The 20,662-nt window shown below is 46.6% G+C and overlaps 1 protein-coding gene across 2 annotated transcripts in view; it reads right to left on the bottom strand.

Moving 5' to 3' along the window:
* Nucleotides 1-5,269, bottom strand: part of LOC134957652 (tenascin-N-like) — a 618,734-nt gene extending 613,465 nt beyond the window's left edge. Inside the window, exons 1-2 of one of the 2 annotated variants that reach the window (XM_063939692.1) lie at nt 3,577-5,269; nt 2,570-2,633 (exon numbers count right to left, since the gene is read on the bottom strand). The gene's annotated coding sequence lies outside the window, so the exon portion shown is untranslated. The remainder of the gene's footprint in view (nt 1-2,569; nt 2,634-3,576) is intronic. The other variant, XM_063939695.1, reaches the window with a different exon arrangement.
* Between the last annotated feature and the right edge of the window lie 15,393 nt (nt 5,270-20,662).

The following is a 20,662-nucleotide window of genomic DNA, read 5'->3' as shown; positions in this document are numbered from 1 at the left end:
TTTCCCGCTCTCCAAGCCTTAGTACATGGACCCCAAAGTGCTTTATGTATATAACACTCATCTTCCTTCACTTGGTACGTGCATCTCCCACATATTGGCCCCCATTTATCAAGCAGCACTAAGTGAAGAGGTAAATCCCGTTTTTACTCGCCGTGGTATAGTGGCATCGCGCTCTTCTATTTAAGAAGAGCCTATGCCACGGCGAGCGAATGCGGTATTTGCAGCGTCAGCGCTGATGTTTACCTTACATCAGCGCTGCCGAATGATGTGTGTAGGGAGTCTGCGCATGTGCCGGAATATGGTAATTTCCGGCACATGCCCAGTAGTCATTTCCGGACACGGCGTGATGCATGCCGGGATTGCTATGGGAGGGGGGAGCAGGAGCGCAGGATGGACAACGCGCATGCCGGGATTGCTGCGGGAGAGGGAAGCCGGATCGCTGGACGGACTCCGCTGCATCGGTGTCCTAACGTCTGCCCGGAGCAGACAAGGCCATTAAAGGTAAGCAAGCGCTATTTCAGAAATAGCGCTCGTTCTTAAATACACTTTAGCGTGCCGCAGTATAGGGAATATGAAAGGCTAATAGCGCTGCTAGTTAACAGCGCTATTAGCCTTATTAAATAGCAATTGGTCCCATTTACCACCAAAAATGAGTTTCCAGCAAGGAGACTCGTTGATAAATGGGGGCCATTGTACTTACAGCCAAACTGTCAGTGAGAATTCAAGTGACTTTCCTTCAACAAAGCGTCTAGATATTGCTCAACAATGTTTTACTTTCATGCTCCTACAATAATGGCTGTATGGAGCAATGATGGACCCTGTCTGCTCTAAATAATTTCACAGGTACCATATTCTCCCATTTCTCTATGTAGGGCAGTGCTCTGAGGAATATTAAAAAGTCTTTGAAATCTTTTTATATCCTTCCATTGATGGTTCCTTTTCAACAAGCATTTCTCAGATTTGCTTTCAGTGTTCTTTGAACTTCTGATTAAGCTTATGTTTCAAAGTACACTAACCTATGGTCAGACCTCTCACAGACTGGTGTATTCACTTCATATTCTAATAAAGTACTTTAATCGCATACCTTAGCAAAGGAAGAGAACACATACAGTATGTACTTCATTCTTTTCTGTTATATACTGTATTTGTAATCAAGTTTTTATTTTATGTTGACCAATGATAAAAATAACTCCCACATGATTCCATTTCGACGCCAATTAAATAAAATGTGAATAATGACGGAGGGGACAATTGCTTTTATAGTTAAGAAAAAGCTAGCATGCAGGGTAGTGTGTCTCTGCAGCGGCGTCCCTGTGTCTGGTAACACCTGGTGGGGCAAGAGAGAGCCCCATCCACCCTTAGTGACGCCTCTGTGTCTCTGGTCCACCCCCTTAGTGACGCCTCTGTGTTTCTGGTCCACACCCTTAGTGGCGCATCTGTGTCTCTGGTCCACCCCCTTAGTGATGCCTCTGTGTTTCTGGTCCACACCCTTAGTGGCGCATCTGTGTCTCTGGTCCACCCCCTTAGTGATGCCTCTGTGTTTCTGGTCCACACCCTTAGTGACGCATCTGTGTCTCTGGTCCACCCCCTTAGTGACGCCTCTGTGTCTCTGGTCCACCCCCTTAGTGACGCCTCTGTGTTTCTGGTCCACACCCTTAGTGACTCCTCTGTGTTTCTGGTCCACCCCCTTAGTGATGCCTATTTGTCTCTGGTCCACCCCCTTAGTGATGCCTCTGTGTTTCTGGTCCACACCCTTAGTGACGCCTCTGTGTCTCTGGTCCACCCCCTTAGTGATGCCTCTGTGTTTCTGGTCCACACCCTTAGTGACGCATCTGTGTCTCTGGTCACCAAGGAAAAAGTGCAAATTATTGAAGACAAATACAAGCAGACCAATCCTATGCCAATTTTAAGGCAAGTCAGCCTGCACCCAATACAAGTTCCCAGCATTGTTCCATCCCAGCATATATCAATTAGTGCATCCTGTTAGCACACAAATGACCAACAGGAATATAATATATACAACCTAACAAACAATAGCACAGAATTGGCAGGTGGGATTGGCTTGCTCAGTATAATTGCTAGGCCTATAATGAGGGGTGTGCGATTTGTGCCTCCATTCAGGGCACAGGACCAAAGGGGCCTCATGGTCACAGCCCTGACGCATCCTTTACCAGCTTGTGGAATGCCTGTATCCCGTGCCAGGAGCCCATGTTCTGGCTACCAGCACTATAAGATCACAGCATCACATGCTCCAGGGTTGGGGCATGTTGGCCCAGGGTGCATATTTACCTTACTTCAGCACTGATTAATCTAGAGATTTAATTAACGTTAATTGCTGTGAGAGGGTTCAAGTATGAGCTGATAATTAGAGAATAGTCACACATGCTAAACATACAAAACCTCTTTTATGGAGCAGTCACTGAGCACCAAATAAATCCAATTTCTAGCTAAACGTACAACCTATGTTGACCATAAAGCTAAATACTTAGATCAGTATAATCCACGCATAGCAATCAATCTTAAAACGGAAAAGAAAACAAGAACCAGCTGTCACACTTGGAAAACATACCTGATTACTTGGATAAACGTGGAACATTATAGGCACTTGGGTACAGGCATTAAAAGAAGGATACCTAGAGAAAGCATAATATTTAATAAGTCCATGTCTTTCACTGTACATATAAATTATATTCATACAGTAGTGGACGCAATACATCTATATGAAATTCTATACATAATCTATGTTTACCCGTAACTCCTTGGCTCCCTGTAACTTACAGCTCAGAGGAGGAAAATTAAATAAATCGCCGAGGGACAATGCCTGGCTAAATGAAAACACATTTCCTTTCCGATTATTGATTCCATTGAAGAACACATTTCTAAAAGCCTGTAGACAGATCGCACTTTGAACCATGCAGTCTGTTAGAGCACGCAATCTATTATTTGAAGATCAAAAGGTTGCAGTCTGTTGCTCAAGATGACAAATTTAGTTTCAAGAAGCTTTAATACGTTCTACTATCTTTACAGAACCTTAACACAATACTGGAATGGCAATGGAGCTTGCAGAACCCCAAGCCCGGCTCGCAAAATAAACTCTCCTGATATTGCCACTTAAACAAGTAGACGTAGAATTGGCCTTTGAAATGTACGTATCTAGACAAGAAGAGGTTCAATGCAACCTGCAGGACTGCAAGATGGGCCTTAGTCTTAGGAAAATCAATAAATAAAGAGAAAATAAGATTAATGGAATGAAAATAAATGTTTCACTTAAAATGAAATAAAATCAATAAATGAAAGTTGTTTGAAATATCTATTAATAAATATGAACGTGATAAATTGCTCTTTAACACAAATCAGTTTTGCAATCATTGAACTGGGAGCTGTAATGAGTTCTATCACAGGGACTTATGCAGAGGTGCACATAAAAACAGAAGAAAAATGTATGTAATAAATTAAATTTTATTATTATCCTAAATAGTTGCAATTTTAAAGTGGGTATTTTGAGTTAAATGTGTATTTAAAAGTACTTATAAAGCTTAAAATCCAACATGTAAAAATAGGATTTTGATAACCTACCGGTAAATCCTTTTCTCCTAGTCCGTAGAGGATGCTGGGGACGACGTTAAGACCATAGGGTATAGACGGGATCCGCAGGAGACATGGGCACTCCAAAGACTTTTCATTGGGTGTGAACTGGCTCCTCCCTCTATGACCCTCCTCCAGACCTCAGTTGTAGGAACTGTGGGGGTCATTCCGAGTTGTTCGCTCGTTGCCGATTTTCGCTATATTGCGATTAGTCGCTCACTGCGCATGCGCAAGGTTTGCAGAGCGCATGCGCTTAGTTCTTTTACACAAAAGTTAGGTATTTTACTCACGGCATAACGAGTATTTTTTATCGTTCTGGTGATCGTAGTGTGATTGACAGGAAGTGGGTGTTTCTGGGCGGAAACTGGGCGTGTGCGAAAAAACGCTGGCGTTTCTGGGGAAGAAACGCGGGAGTGTCTGAAGAAACGAGGGAGTGTCTGGGCGAACGCTGGGTGTCTTTGTGGCCTCAAACCAGGAACGAAACTGACTGAACTGATCGCAGTGTAGGAGTAAGTCTCGAGCTACTCAGAAACTGCTAAGAATTTTCTATTCGCAATTCTACTAATCTTTTGTTCGCACTTCTGCTAAGCTAAGATACACTCCCAGAGGGCAGCGGCCTAGCGTGTGCAATGCTGCTAAAAGCAGCTAGCGAGCGAACAACTCGGAATGAGGGCCTGTGCCCAGGGAGACTGACATTTTGAGGAAAGGAATTACTTATCTAGTGGTGAGATATCTACCAACTCACACCCTCAACCATGCCGCACACATGGCATTCAACATAACACACGCCAACAGGCATGAACTAATTGCAGCAACATGCTGAATCCAAGATAACACAACTTGTGTAACTGTGATAACTAAACTGCAGGTAAATTACGCACAGGGACGGGCGCCCAGCATTCTCTACGGACTAGGAGAAAAGGATTTACCGGTAGGTTATCAAAATCCTATTTTCTCATACGTCCTAGAGGATGCTGGGGACGACATCAAGACCATGGGGTCTATACCAAAGCTCCAGTACGGACGGGAGAGTGCGGATGACCCTGCAACACTGATTGACCAAACTTTAGGTCCTCATCGGCCAAGGTGTCAAACTTGTAGAACTTAGCAAATGTGTTTGACCCTGACCAAATAGCTGTTCGGCAAAGTTGTAATGCCGAGACCCCCCGGGCAGCCGCCCAGGATGAGCCCACCTTCCTAGTGAAGTGGGCCTTTACCGACGTCGGTAACGGAAATCCAGCCATAGTATGAGCTTGCTGAATCGTATTTCTAATCCAACGTGCAATAGTCTGCTTGGAAGCAGGACAGCCAATCTTGTTGTGATCATACAGGACAAACAGAGCCTCTGTTTTCCGTATACAAGCTGTTCTAGCAACATAGATTTTCAAAGCTCTAACCACATCTAGAGACTTTGAATCAGTGAATGTGTCAGTAACTACTGGCACCACAATAGGTTGGTTTATGTGAAAAGCAGAAACCACCTTTGGAAGAAAATGTTGGCGAGTTCGCAACCCTGCCCTATCTTCATGGAAAATTAGGTAAGGGCTCTTCTGAGACAAGGCCCCCAATTCCGACACCCGCCTTGCGGATGCCAATGCCAAAAGCATCACCACTTTCCAAGTGAGAAACTTCAACTCTATCTTTTGTAGAGGCTCAAACCAATCCGATTGAAGGAACTGCAATACCACGTTAAGGTCCCATGGTGCCACTGGAGGCACGAATGGAGGCTGGATGTGCAGAACCCCTTTCACAAAGGTCTGAACCTCTGGAAGAGAGGCCAATTGTTTTTGGAAGAACACTGACAAGGCTGAAATCTGGACCTTGATTGATCCCAATCGTAGGCCCGTCTCCACACCATCCTGCAAAAAATGGAGAAAACGTCCTAAGTGAAACTCTTCCGTAGGAGCTTCTTGGATTCACACCAAGACACATATTTTCTCCAAATACGGTGGTAATGTTTTGACGTTACTCCCTTTCTGGCCTGAATAAGGGTGGGGATGACCTCCTTAGGAATACCCTTCCTGGCTAGGATACGGCGCTCAACAGCCATGCCGTGAAACGTAGCCGCGGTAAGTCTTAGTACACACACGGCCCCTGCTGCAGCAGGTCCTCCCGAGGAGGAAGATGCCAAGGATCTCCTATGAGTAACTGCTGAAGATCTGGGTACCAAGCCCTTCTTGGCCAGTCTGGGGCAATGAAGATTGCTCGAACCCTTGTCTTTCTTATGATCCTGAGTACTTTTGGGATCAGCGGAAGTGGAGGGAAAACATACACTGACGGAAACACCCACTGGGTCACCAGTGCATCTACTGCTACTGCTTGAGGGTCTCTCGACTTGGAACAGTATCTCTGAAGCTTCTTGTTGAGACGAGATGCCATCATGTCTATTTGAGGAACTCCCCAAAGACTTGTCACCTCTGCGAAGACTTCTTGGTGGAGGCCCCACTCTCCTGGATGGAGATTGTGTCTGCTGAGGAAGTCTGCTTCCCAGTTGTCTACTCCCGGAATGAATATTGCCGACAGAGCTTGTAGATGTTTTTCTGCCCAGCGGAGGATTTTTGTCGCCTCTGCCATTGCCGCTCTGCTTTTCGTTCCGTCCTGCCTGTTTATGTATGCGACTGCTGTTACATTGTCCGCCTGGATCTGCACGGGACGGTCTTGAAGAAGATGTACCACTTGTTGAAGGCCGTTGTAAATGGCTCTTAGCTCCAGAACGTTTATGTGAAGGCAGGCTTCCTGTTGTGACCAACGTCCCTGGAAGTTTTCTCCCTCAGAGACTGCTCCGCAGCCTCGGAGACTTGCATCCGTGGCTACTAGGACCCAATCCTGAATCCCGAACCTGCGTCCCTCTAGTAGGTGAGAGCTGTGCAACCACCACAGGAGCGAAATCCTGGTGTTTGACGACAGGATTATCTTTCTGTGCATGTGTAGGTATGACCCCGACCACTTGTCCACAGGTCCCACTGGAATACTCTGTCGTGGAACCTGCCAAACTGTATGGCCTCGTAGGCCGCCACCATCTTCCCCAACAACCAAATGCACTGATGGATCGACACACTTGATGGTTTCAATATCTGTTTTACCATTTTCTGGATTTCCAGAGCCTTTTCCAGCTGAAGAAATACTCTCTGAACTTCCGTGTCCAGAATCATCCCGAGGAAAGACAACCTTGTCGTCGGTTCCAACTGTGACTTTGGGTAATTTATGATCCACCCGTGTTGTTGGATTATTGACAGGGAGAGGGATATGTTTTGTAATAACTGCTCCCTGGATCTCGCCTTTATCAGGAGGTCGTCCAGATAAGGGATTATATTGACTCCTTTCTGACGAAGGAGGACCATCATCTCCGTCATCACCTTGGTGAATACCCTCGGCGCCGTGGAGAAACCGAAAGGTAACGTCTGAAATTGGTAATGGCAATCCTGAATCGCGAATCTCAGATAAGCCTGGTGAGGGGGATAAATGGGAACATGCAGGTAAGCATTCTTTATGTCCACCGACACTAAGTAGTCCCCCTCCTCCAGACTGGCAATAACCGCCCGAAGTGATTCCATCTTGAACTTGAACCTTTTCAGGAAGAAATTCAGAACTTTTAGATTTAGGATCGGTCTGACCGAGCCGTCCGGCTTCGGAACAACAAAGAAGCTTGAATAAAAACCCTGCCCTTGTTGTGACAACGGTACCAGGACTATAACCTGGTCTTGACATAATTTTTGGATTGCCGCTGTTACTGCTTCTCTCTCTAGCGGAGAATCTGGCACGGTCGATTTGAAAAATCGGCATGGGGGAACGTCTTGAAACTCTAGTTTGTATCCGTGGGATACTATTTGCAACACCCAGGGATCCAGGCCAGACAGAATCCAATCCTGGCTGAAGAGTTTGAGAAATGCCCCCACCCGAGCGGCCTCCCGCAAGGGAGTTCCAGCGTCATGCTGGGAACCTGGAGCCGGTGTGGGCTTCTTTCCCCTTCCCCTACCTGCAAAGAACCTCTCGCCTTTTTGTATTTATTGGGCCGAAAGGACTGCATTTGCGGGTGATAGGTCTTTTTTGCCGGTGCAGGCGCAGAGGGCAAAAATGTTGACTTACCTGCGGTAGCCGCCGAGACTAACGCATCCAGGCCATCGCCAAGTAAGGCCTTACCTTTATATGGGAGAGCCTCCATGTTTCTTTTGGAATCTGCATCCGCGTTCCACTGGCGAATCCATAATGCCCGCCTAGCCGATACTGCCATGGTAGCGGCTTGTGAACTCAAGAGTCCAATATCCTTCATTGCTTCCAGCATGTAGGCGGCAGCGTCCTTGATATTCCCTAACTTAAGGAGTATCTCATCTGAGGTACAGGAGTGCTTTCTCTAACCTCCAACACGTCCCTTATAGCCACAATCATATATTGTATACTATTTGCCAATTTATGATCTATCTCTCTGGATTCACTTTTGTCGACACAAGAATCAGAATCCGTGTCGGTATCAGTGTTTACAACATTTGCAAATGGTCTCTTATGTGACCCAGAGGGGCCGCCCGCATAAGGAATAACAGCATCCTGAAAAATCACATCTTCCACAGATTTTCTCCAGCATGCAGCCTTAGATTCAGACTTATCTAATCTATGGTTAATCAGATGCATACTGTCACGTAGCCCTTTCACCCATGCAGGCTCTTGGTGTGCCGGTAGCGCCACCACATTACAACTCTGTCCCTAAAATGGCTTCCTCCGGGGAGGAACTCCCTGCCTCAGACATGCCTCACACGTGTACACCACACTCACAGACACACTGGGACTTATTTTGGGGACAGACCCACAGTAAAATCTGTCAGAGGGACACAGGATAGGAGCAGCCAGTTCACAGACCCAGCGCCAGTATTGCCTGTGAACACAGTATGTTCACAGCCCAAAAGCGCTTTTAAATAGTAATATACACTATCAAATGCACCACAATCACTTTGTGCCCCCCCTTTATAGCACCCTGTACTTGTCAGAAGTGGAGGAGAGGACCAGCGTGTTCTCTGCAGCCTGAGGAGAGAAAATGGTGCTGAGTAGTGTGCTGGCTGCCTGAGGAAGAAGCTCCGCCCCTCAGTATCCATGACAATATTTATACTGGCGGGGGTAGGGCTGTGCCAGCAGCATCTTATGCCCCCTTTTAGCCAATTTGAGGTATTTTTCTTGCTCCCCAGGGCGCCCCCCGCGCCCTGCAGTGCCTGTGTGTGTGGGCAGCAATGGTGCGCTGCGCTCCCACCAGCCGAGCCGCACCTCAGCCGCCACTTACTTGATTGAAGATCATTCTTCTCATACTCACCTGTCTTCTGACTTCTGGCTCTGTGAGGGGGGTGACGGCGTGCTGTGGGAGTGAGCCACTAGACACGGCTAGCGTTCAGTTCCCTTCAGGAGCTAATGGTGTCCTGTCAGCCAGAAACAGAGCCATGAAACTCTGAGGAAGTTGGTTCTGCTTCTGCCCCTCAGTCCCACGAAGCAGGGAGTCTGATGCCAGCAGATCTCCCTGAAAATAAAAAACCTAACATAAGTCTTTTCAGAGAAACTCAGTAGAGCTCCTCAGAGTGCATCCAGTCGACCTGTGCACATTTCTAAAACTGAGGTCTGGAGGAGGGGCATAGAGGGAGGAGCCAGTTCACACCCAATGAAAAGTCTTTGGAGTGCCCATGTCTCCTGCGGATCCCGTCTATACCCCATGGTCTTGATGTCGTTCCCAGCATCCTCTAGGACGTATGAGAAAGCCATCTTCTTGAGTGACCAGCCGGGCCTTTTTAAGGTCGCATATTTATCACATATAGCATTTTTAATATGGTTGAGATATGAAGATATCACCCATAATGGCAATGCAGCAATGTAAATTACCACTTGCAACTATTATCCTTCGGATGTCAGGACAGAGCTTGTGATCTGACAAAGGATTAGTATACGGATGGAGCCACGCTAATCATGGTTCTGTCTGTGCCTGGGACGTACGCGCCCCAATATAAAGTGAATGGGAGTAACTCTGTGCGCTTGGCGGCGTGCCGAGGCGCAGACGTGCCTAGGCAAGCCGCTCACCCCCGCTTGCGATGCAGCCACGCTCAACGAGCGTGGCTCCATCTGTACCTGAGATATGGATTAGCATACCTGAGATATTCCAGTGATAGCCAGTCCTGTTCAGCAATATCAATGGACTCCTGTGTATATCTGAGATACTCCATGAACTAGCCAGTATTGCTAAGCACTATCCAGGGGCAGTACAGATGGAGTAATGGTTGGCATTACTGCCTCGCAGCACTGAGGTCGTGGGTTCGATTCCCACCAACGGCCCTGTGTAGAGTTTGTATATTCTCCCCATGCTTGTGTTTTACACAGTACACAGGAGACTGAGCTCTCTCACAGTCTCCAGTGTGTTCCTCAGAGCTTCCAGCAGAGCAGCAGGGGCGGGATGGGCTGGATTGATGTGGCATAGGGGGCAGTGCCCGACTCAGGATAGGAGGCCGCAGAGGGGGCATGGTGTTTGCTGTCACATCATCGTGGCCATGCCCCCTGCTATACAATGCTGATATCACAAGCATTGTACAGCAGGGGGCGGGGCTACAATGATGCGATTCTGCCCCCTCGGACTGCCCAGCTTTTAATGTCAATTGTAACCATAAAACTTAAACAAATTAAAGGAACAAAACTCATAACCTTCACTTGATGCAAGCTATATGCAGACAGTAAACAAAACATGGCCTACAATAACTCAGCATTCCTGTATTCAGGTTTGCCAACCTAAATATTCTCTAGATGCTAAAATTCCCTAGTATTTAACAAAATATCCCTATATTATCATAAATGGGCTATAGCTCGAAATCGAGAGCTGAGAGTTTTCAATGTCATATTCGTTCTTTGCCTGCTGAAATCAATTAATCAATTACTTATAAGTTACTATTTTCATGTCGGAATGGGTGCAGTGAATATGCAATGCCCATATAGAATGTACATACAGAATGGACATATAGAGGGCCTGGTTCTGAGTCACATGCGCCTACTAATAGAACCAATGTGATTTGGTGAGTTTGCTGCTTAATTTAAAGCTGCAATCAGTTATAAGACAACACCAGCCTAGTAACTGATTGGCGTTTTAACAGTAAATCTCAGAACTATCACATAATTGCAATGGAGGGCCTGATTTAGAGACGGACCCTATTGCACAGCCGCTGTGACTTTGTACACTATGGCCCTCATTCCGAGTTGTTCGCTCAGTAATTTTCTTCGCATCGCAGCGATTTTCCGCTAATTGCGTATGCGCAATGTTCGCACTGCGACTGCGCCAAGTAAATTTGCTATGAAGATTGGTATTTTACTCACGGCATTACAAGGTTTTTTCTTCGTTCTGGTGATCGGCGTGTGATTGACAGGAAGTGGGTGTTTCTAGGCGGAAACTGACCGTTTTATGGGAGTGTGTGAAAAAACGCTGCCGTCTCTGGGAAAAACGCGGGAGTGGCTGGAGAAACGGAGGAGTGTCTGGGCGAACGCTGGGTGTGTTTGTGACGTCAAACCAGGAACGACAAGCACTGAACTGATCGCACTGGAAGAGCAAGTCTCGAGCTACTCAGAAACTGCACAGAGAAGTCTTTTCACAATATTGCGAATCTTTCGTTCGCAATTCTGCTAAGCTAAGATTCACTCCCAGTAGGCGGCAGCTTAGCGTGTGCAATGCTGCTAAAAACAGCTTGCGAGCGAACAACTCGGAATGAGGGCCTATGGCTGTGCAATAATGGCCCTCATTCCGAGTTGTTCGCTCGCTAGCCGCTTTTCGCAGCATTACACACGCTAAGCCGCCGCCCTCTAGGAGTGTATCTTAGCTTAGCAGAATTGCGAACGAAAGATTCGCAATATTGCGAAAAGATTTCTTTGTGCAGTTTCTGAGTAGCTCGAGACTTACTCTTCCAGTGCGATCAGTTCAGTGCTTGTCGTTCCTGGTTTGACGTCACAAACACACCCAGCGTTCGCCCAGACACTCCCCCGTTTCTTCAGCCACTCCCGCGTTTTTCCCAGAAACGGCAGCGTTTTTTCACACACTCCCATAAAACGGCCAGTTTCCGCCCAGAAACACCCACTTCCTGTCAATCACACAACGATCACCAGAACGAAGAAAAAACCTCGTAATGCCGTGAGTAAAATACCAAACTTCTTAGCAAATTTACTTGGCGCAGTCGCAGTGCGAACATTGCGCATGCGCAATTAGCGGAAAATCGCTGCGATGCGAAGAAAATTACTGAGCGAACAACTCGGAATGAGGGCCAATATGCTAAAGTCGAAAGAGAGTGCATGACAAATCTGCTATATGTTACCTTTTCACATCCACCCTGACATTCTGCTTAAGTGTGTTTAGCTGAGAATAAACTAGCTGAGCATTCTCACTGAATGGGGGAGTAATATATGTCCAAAGGGGCATCATAGGAAGTCAACTGGGCAGTACAGGAGAGCTGCATATCACATGCAGGCTACTGACCCATCTGTGATGTGTGGAAAGTGCAGGGGTTAATGCAACTCACTACTTTGTCAGTCACTTTACCTACAGGGCACTTTGTGACTGTACAAAATTAACCTCTTCACCTCTTATACATGTAACACTTAGGGGTGGGTTTAATTACATATATCTACAAATGTGCCCGCCATACTTGCCTACTCTCCCAGAATCTGCGTGAGGCACTACATTTTTCGGGCAGTCCACTGCACCCCCGGAAGAGTAGGCACCCCTCCCGCTTCCCACCCACTTCCTAGTGAAGTGGGCAGAATGAGCAGAATAATAACGGGTGGACAGGTAGGCACATTTGTGCATGTTAGGAAGTAATACAGGTCTGCAAAATTAGCAGTTCATAAATTACCCTTTATGAGGCTCAGATGCCCAGCAAAATGCTGTTCGTAAATACAAATGCATATAGCTCCATCTAGAGGATAATAGGAATACTGCAGCAAAGCTAGCTGCTTCTGCAAACTTGAATGATGTCCTTGTGGAGAGTTAGTTTAATTTAATAAAAAATACATGCTCTAAAAATCACCGCTTTTTGAAGCAAGTAATACTTGCTTATTTTAACCCATACATTAATATTTGCAGTTCATAGAACTAATGCCATTGTGCACTATGAGTGTGTAGGGCTACATCTAATGGTGCCCATACACTTGTGCGATGCCCCACGATGCGACACCGCAGGGCATCACACCGGCAGTTCAGGTGCGATGAATTCACACCTGTACTGCCAAAGTGATTACCATGCGATCATGCGATAGATCGCATGGTAATCAATCATGTGATGGGCACGTCACCGCCGAGGGGGAGCGGCCTCTGGCCGATCCCGGCGGGTGCCCATCGCGCATCGGAGTGCGATATATTGCATGTGTTTTAAAAACACATGCGATTGCACTGCGATGCGATAAATATTAAGTACAGCACTTAATATCTTGAGACCCGATATTCGACGGACGTGCCCGCGCATCGTGTCGCATGGTACCTAAAATGTGCATACAACCCTTCGATTTATCTCACAGATGCGGTCGAAATCGAAGGATTGTACCTGATATCTCACAAGTCTATGGGCTACATAATATCCATCAAAGCCCCTCTGCAACATTGTGAATTATAACTGGGTATAGAAGTACAGCTGCAATCATATAGCAATGCATATATTGCAGTGTTTAAAGTTATACTTATTTCCTATACATAAAAAAAGCATAGGGCAAGTCCGCCCTACATGCCAGATCCCCCCCCCCCTTGCACACATGCGAGAGCATCGCACGGAGGTGATTCTCTCGTATGTTTAGGGTAGCCCTATCCGCCATATTTCGTGTCACAGCGGCTGCTTGTGATGTCACGCAGCCGCCGTAGCCTGACCCGCAAATGGTCTGGACACCCCTGTGTTGGCTGGACCGCACCCCCCCAATGCCAAGTCGACGCTCCTTTAACACCGTGGCTTTGTCCCCTTCTGCATGGAAAACGCCTCTGCCTGACTGACAGGCAGAGGCGTTTGCACAAGTGAGATGCTTTCGCATCTCTGGGCCTCACTCAGATTTTGTATGTATACCTAATGGTTTATGCACAAATCCAATGTTTGTGGGTCTGTGTAGGCACTAGTGATGAGCACCGGAAATTTTTCGGGTTTTGTGTTTTGGTTTTGGGTTCGGTTCCGCGGCCGTGTTTTGGGTTCGAACGCGTTTTGGCAAAACCTCACCGAATTTTTTTTGTCGGATTCGGGTGTGTTTTGGATTCGGGTGTTTTTTTCAAAAAACCCTAAAAAACAGCTTAAATCATAGAATTTGGGGGTCATTTTGATCCCAAAGTATTATTAACCTCAATAACCATAATTTCCACTCATTTTCAGTCTATTCTGAACACCTCACACCTCACAATATTATTTTTAGTCCTAAAATTTGCACCGAGGTCGCTGGATGACTAAGCTCAGCGACCCAAGTGGCCGACACAAACACCTGGCCCATCTAGGAGTGGCACTGCAGTGTCACGCAGGATGGCCCTTCAAAAAACTACTCCCCAAACAGCACATGACGCAAAGAAGAAAAAAAAGAGGCGCAATGAGGTAGCTGTGTGAGTAAGCTAAGCGACCCTAGTGGCCGACACAAACACCTGGCCCATCTAGGAGTGGCACTGCAGTGTCACGCAGGATGGCCCTTCAAAAAACTACTCCCCAAACAGCACATGACGCAAAGAAGAAAAAAAAGATGCGCAATGAGGTAGCTGTGTGACTAAGATAAGCGACCCTAGTGGCCGACACAAACACCTGGCCCATCTAGGAGTGGCACTGCAGTGTCACGCAGGATGGCCCTTCCAAAAAACACCCCCCAAACAGCACATGACGCAAAGAAAAAAAGAGGCGCAATGAGGTAGCTGTGTGACTAAGATAAGCGACCCTAGTGGCCGACACAAACACCTGGCCCATCTAGGAGTGGCACTGCAGTGTCACGCAGGATGGCCCTTCCAAAAAACACCCCCCAAACAGCACATGACGCAAAGAAAAAAAGAGGCGCAATGAGGTAGCTGTGTGACTAAGATAAGCGACCCAAGTGGCCGACACAAACACCTGGCCCATCTAGGAGTGGCACTGCAGTGTCACGCAGGATGGCCCTTCCAAAAAACACCCCCCAAACAGCACATGCCGCAAAGAAAAAAAGAGGCGCAATGAGGTAGCTGTGTGACTAAGATAAGCGACCCTAGTGGCCGACACAAACATCTGGCCCATCTAGGAGTGGCACTGCAGTGTCACGCAGGATGGCCCTTCCAAAAAACACCCCCCAAACAGCACATGACGCAAAGAAAAAAAGAGGCGCAATGAGGTAGCTGTGTGACTAAGATAAGCGACCCAAGTGGCCGACACAAACACCTGGCCCATCTAGGAGTGGCACTGCAGTGTCACGCAAGATGGCCCTTCCAAAAACTACTCCCCAAACAGCACATGACGCAAAGAAAAATGAAAGAAAAAAGAGGTGCAAGATGGAATTGTCCTTGGGCCCTCCCACCCACCCTTATGTTGTATAAACAGGACATGCACACTTTAACCAACCCATCATTTCAGTGACAGGGTCTGCCACACGACTGTGACTGAAATGACGGGTTGGTTTGGACCCCCACCAAAAAAGAAGCAATTAATCTCTCCTTGCACAAACTGGCTCTACAGAGGCAAGATGTCCACCTCATCATCATCCTCCGATATATCACCGTGTACATCCCCCTCCTCACAGATTATCAATTCGTCCCCACTGGAATCCACCATCTCAGCTCCCTGTGTACTTTGTGGAGGCAATTGCTGCTGGTGAATGTCTCCACGGAGGAATTGATTATAATTCATTTTAATGAACATCATCTTCTCCACATTTTCTGGATGTAACCTCGTACGCCAATTGCTGACAAGGTGAGCGGCGGCACTAAACACTCTTTCGGAGTACACACTTGTGGGAGGGCAACTTAGGTAGAATAAAGCCAGTTTGTGCAAGGGCCTCCAAACTGCCTCTTTTTCCTGCCAGTATAAGTACGGACTGTCTGACGTGCCTACTTGGATGCGGTCACTCATATAATCCTCCACCATTCTTTCAATGGGGAGAGAATCATATGCAGTGACAGTAGACGACATGTCCGTAATCGTTGTCAGGTCCTTCAGTCCGGACCAGATGTCAGCATCAGCAGTCGCTCCAGACTGCCCTGCATCACCGCCAGCGGGTGGGCTCGGAATTCTGAGCCTTTTCCTCGCACCCCCAGTTGCGGGAGAATGTGAAGGAGGAGATGTTGATAGGTCGCGTTCCGCTTGACTTGACAATTTTCTCACCAGCAGTTCTTTGAACCCCAGCAGACTTGTGTCTGCCGGAAAGAGAGATCCAAGGTAGGTTTTAAATCTAGGATCGAGCACGGTGGCCAAAATGTAGTGCTCTGATTTCAACAGATTGACCACCCGTGAATCCTTGTTAAGCGAATTAAGGGCTCCATCCACAAGTCCCACATGCCTAGCGGAATCGCTCTGTGTTAGCTCCTCCTTCAATGTCTCCAGCTTCTTCTGCAAAAGCCTGATGAGGGGAATGACCTGACTCAGGCTGGCAGTGTCTGAACTGACTTCACGTGTGGCAAGTTCAAAAGGTTGCAGAACCTTGCACAACGTTGAAATCATTCTCCACTGCGCTTGAGACAGGTGCATTCCACCTCCTATATCGTGCTCAGTTGTATAGGCTTGAATGGCCTTTTGCTGCTCCTCCAACCTCTGAAGCATATAGAGGGTTGAATTCCACCTCGTTACCACTTCTTGCTTCAGATGATGGCAGGGCAGGTTCAGGCGTTTTTGGTGGTGCTCCAGTCTTCTGTACATGGTGCCTGTACGCCGAAAGTGTCCCGCAATTCTTCTGGCCACCGACAGCATCTCTTGCACGCCCCTGTCGTTTTTTAAATAATTCTGCAAAACAAAATTCAAGGTATGTGCAAAACATGGGACGTGCTGGAATTTGCCCAGATTTAATGCACACACAATATTGCTGGCGTTGTCCGATGCCACAAATCCACAGGAGAGTCCAATTGGGGTAAGCCATTCCGCGATGATCTTCCTCAGTTGCCGTAAGAGGTTTTCAGCTGTGTGCGTATTCTGGAAAGCGGTGATACAAAGCGTAGCCTGCCTAGGAAAGAGTTGGCGTTTGCGAGATGCTGCTACTGGTGCCGCCGCTGCTGTTCTTGCGGCGGGAGTCCATACATCTACCCAGTGGGCTGTCACAGTCATATAGTCCTGAGCCTGCCCTGCTCCACTTGTCCACATGTCCGTGGTTTAGTGGACATTGGGTACAACTGCATTTTTTAAGACACTGGTGAGTCTTTTTCTGAGGTCTGTGTACATTTTCGGTATCGCCTGCCTAGAGAAATGGAACCTAGATGGTATTTGGTACCGGGGACACAGCACCTCCAACAAGTCTCTAGTTGGCTCTGCAGTAATGATGGATACCGGAACCACGGCCAAGGCCTCAGTTATCCGCTTTGCAGCAGGATGACTGCTGTGATATTTCATCTTCCTCGCAAAGGACTGTTGGACAGTCAATTGCTTGGTGGAAGTAGTAAAAGTGGTCTTACGACTTCCCCTCTGGGATGACCATCGACTCCCAGCAGCAACAACAGCAGCGCCAGCAGCAGTAGGCGTTACACGCAAGGATGCATCGGAGGAATCCCAGGCAGGAGAGGACTCGTCAGAATTGCCAGTGACATGGCCTGCAGGACTATTGGCATTCCTGGGGAAGGAGGAAATTGACACTGAGGGAGTTGGTGGGGTGGTTTGCAGGAGCTTGGTTACAAGAGGAAGGGATTTACTGGTCAGTGGACTGCTTCCGCTGTCGCCCAAAGTTTTTGAACTTGTCACTGACTTATGATGAATGCGCTGCAGGTGACGTATAAGGGAGGATGTTCCGAGGTGGTTAACGTCCTTACCCCTACATATTACAGCTTGACAAAGGCAACACACGGCTTGACAAATGTTGTCCGCATTTCTGTTGAAATACTTCCACACCGAAGAGCTGATTTTTTTGGTATTTTCACCAGGCATGTCAATGGCCATATTCCTCCCACGGACAACAGGTGTCTCCCCGGGTGCCTGACTTAAACAAACCACCTCACCATCAGAATCCTCCTGGTCAATTTCCTCCCCAGCGCCAGCAACACCCATATCCTCCTCATCCTGGTGTACTTCAACACTGACATCTTCAATCTGACTATCAGGAACTGGACTGCGGGTGCTCCTTCCAGCACTTGCAGGGGGCGTGCAAATGGTGGAAGGCGCATGCTCTTCACGTCCAGTGTTGGGAAGGTCAGGCATCGCAAACGACACAATTGGACTCTCCTTGTGGATTTGTGATTTCGAAGAACGCACAGTTCTTTGCTGTGCTTTTGCCAGCTTGAGTCTTTTCATTTTTCTAGCGAGAGGCTGAGTGCTTCCATCCTCATGTGAAGCTGAACCACTAGCCATGAACATAGGCCAGGGCCTCAGCCGTTCCTTGCCACTCCGTGTGGTAAATGGCATATTGGCAAGTTTACGCTTCTCCTCCAACAATTTTATTTTAGATTTTTGAGTCCTTTTTTTACTGATATTTGGTGTTTTGGATTTTACATGCTCTGTACTATGACATTGGGCATCGGCCTTGGCAGACGACGTTGATGGCATTTCATCGTCTCGGCCATGACAAGTGGCAGCAGCTTCAACACGAGGTGGAAGTCGATCTTGATCTTTCCCTATTTTTGGAACCTCAACATTTTTGTTCTCCATATTTTAATAGGCACAACTAAAAGGCACCTCAGGTAAACAATGGAGATGGATGGATACTAGTATACTTATGGATGACGAGCGACTGCCGACACAGAGGTAGCTACAGCCGTGGACTACCGTACTGCGTCTGCTGCTAGTATAGACTGGATGATAATGATATAAAAATATATATATATATCACTACTGCAGGACAGGTATATATTATATAATGCCGGACCTGCTGGACACTGTCAGCACTGCAGACTCCTAAAGTAAACTACTAGTATGAAGAAGATAGAAAAAAACAAAACACCACAGGTAGGTATACAATTATGGATGGACGAGCGACTGCCGACACAGAGGTAGCTACAGCCGTGGACTACCGTACTGCGTCTGCTGCTAGTATAGACTGGATGATAATGATATAAAAAATATATATATATCACTACTGCAGGAAGGTATATATTATATAATGACGGACCTGCTGGACACTGTCAGCACTGCAGACTCCTAAAGTAAACTACTAGTATGAAGAAGATAGAAAAAAAAAAAACACCACAGGTAGGTATACAATTATGGATGGACGAGCGACTGCCGACACAGAGGTAGCTACAGCCGTGGACTACCGTACTGCGTCTGCTGCTAGTATAGACTGGATGATAATGATATAAAAAATATATATATATCACTACTGCAGGACAGGTATATATTATATAATGACGGACCTGCTGGACACTGTCAGCACTGCAGACTCCTAAAGTAAACTACTAGTATGAAGAAGATAGAAAAAAAAAAACACCACAGGTAGGTATACAATTATGGATGGACGAGCGACTGCCGACACAGAGGTAGCTACAGCCGTGGACTACCGTACTGCGTCTGCTGCTAGTATAGACTGGATGATAATGATATAAAAAATATATATATATCACTACTGCAGGACAGGTATATATTATATAATGATGGACCTGCTGGACACTGTCAGCACTGCAGACTCCTAAAGTAAACTACTAGTATGAAGAAGATAGAAAAGAAAAAAAACACCACAGGTAGGTATACAATTATGGATGGACGAGCGACTGCCGACACAGAGGTAGCTACAGTCGTGGACTACCATACTGCGTCTGCTGCTAGTATAGACTGGATGATAATGATATAAAAAATATATATATATCACTACTGCAGGACAGGTATATATTATATAATGACGGACCTGCTGGACACTGTCAGCACTGCAGACTCCTAAAGTAAACTACTAGTATGAAGAAGATAGAAAAAAAAAACCACCACAGGTAGGTATACAATTATGGATGGACGAGCGACTGCCGACACAGAGGTAGCTACAGCCGTGGACTACCGTACTGCGTCTGCTGCTAGTATAGACTGGATAATGATATAAAAAATATATATATATCACTACTGCAGGACAGGTATATATTATATAATGACAGACCTGCTGGACACTGTCAGCACTGCAGACTCCTAAAGTAAACTACTAGTATGAAGAAGATAGAAAAAAAACAAAAACACCACAGGTAGGTATACAATTATGGATGGACGAGCGACTGCCGACACAGAGGTAGCTACAGCCGTGGACTACCGTACTGCGTCTGCTGCTAGTATAGACTGGATGATAATGATATAAAAAATATATATATATCACTACTGCAGGACAGGTATATATTATATAATGACAGACCTGCTGGACACTGTCAGCACTGCAGACTCCTAAAGTAAACTACTAGTATGAAGAAGATAGAAGAAAAAAAAACACCACAGGTAGGTATACAATTATGGATGGACGAGCGACTGCCGACACAGAGGTAGCTACAGCCGTGGACTACCGTACTGCGTCTGCTGCTAGTATAGACTGGATGATAATGATATAAAAAATATATATATATCACTACTTCAGGACAGGTATATATTATATAATGACGGACCTGCTGGACACTGTCAGCACTGCAGACTCCTAAAGTAAACTACTAGTATGAAGAAGATAGAAAAAAAAAAACACCACAGGTAGGTATACAATTATGGATGGACGAGCGACTGCCGACACAGAGGTAGCTACAGCCGTGGACTACCGTACTGCGTCTGCTGCTAGTATAGACTGGATGATAATGATATAAAAAATATATATATATATCACTACTGCAGGACAGGTATATATTATATAATGACGGACCTGCTGGACACTGTCAGCACTGCAGACTCCTAAAGTAAACTACTAGTATGAAGAAGATAGAAAAAAAAAACACCACAGGTAGGTATACAATTATGGATGGACGAGCGACTGCCGACATAGAGGTAGCTACAGCCGTGGACTACCGTACTGCGTCTGC

This window comes from Pseudophryne corroboree, chromosome 9, assembly GCF_028390025.1.
Source record: "Pseudophryne corroboree isolate aPseCor3 chromosome 9, aPseCor3.hap2, whole genome shotgun sequence".
Lineage (NCBI taxonomy): Eukaryota > Metazoa > Chordata > Amphibia > Anura > Myobatrachidae > Pseudophryne > Pseudophryne corroboree.
The sequence above is the reverse complement of the archived record's forward strand: the minus strand, read 5'-3'. Positions and strand labels throughout refer to the sequence as shown.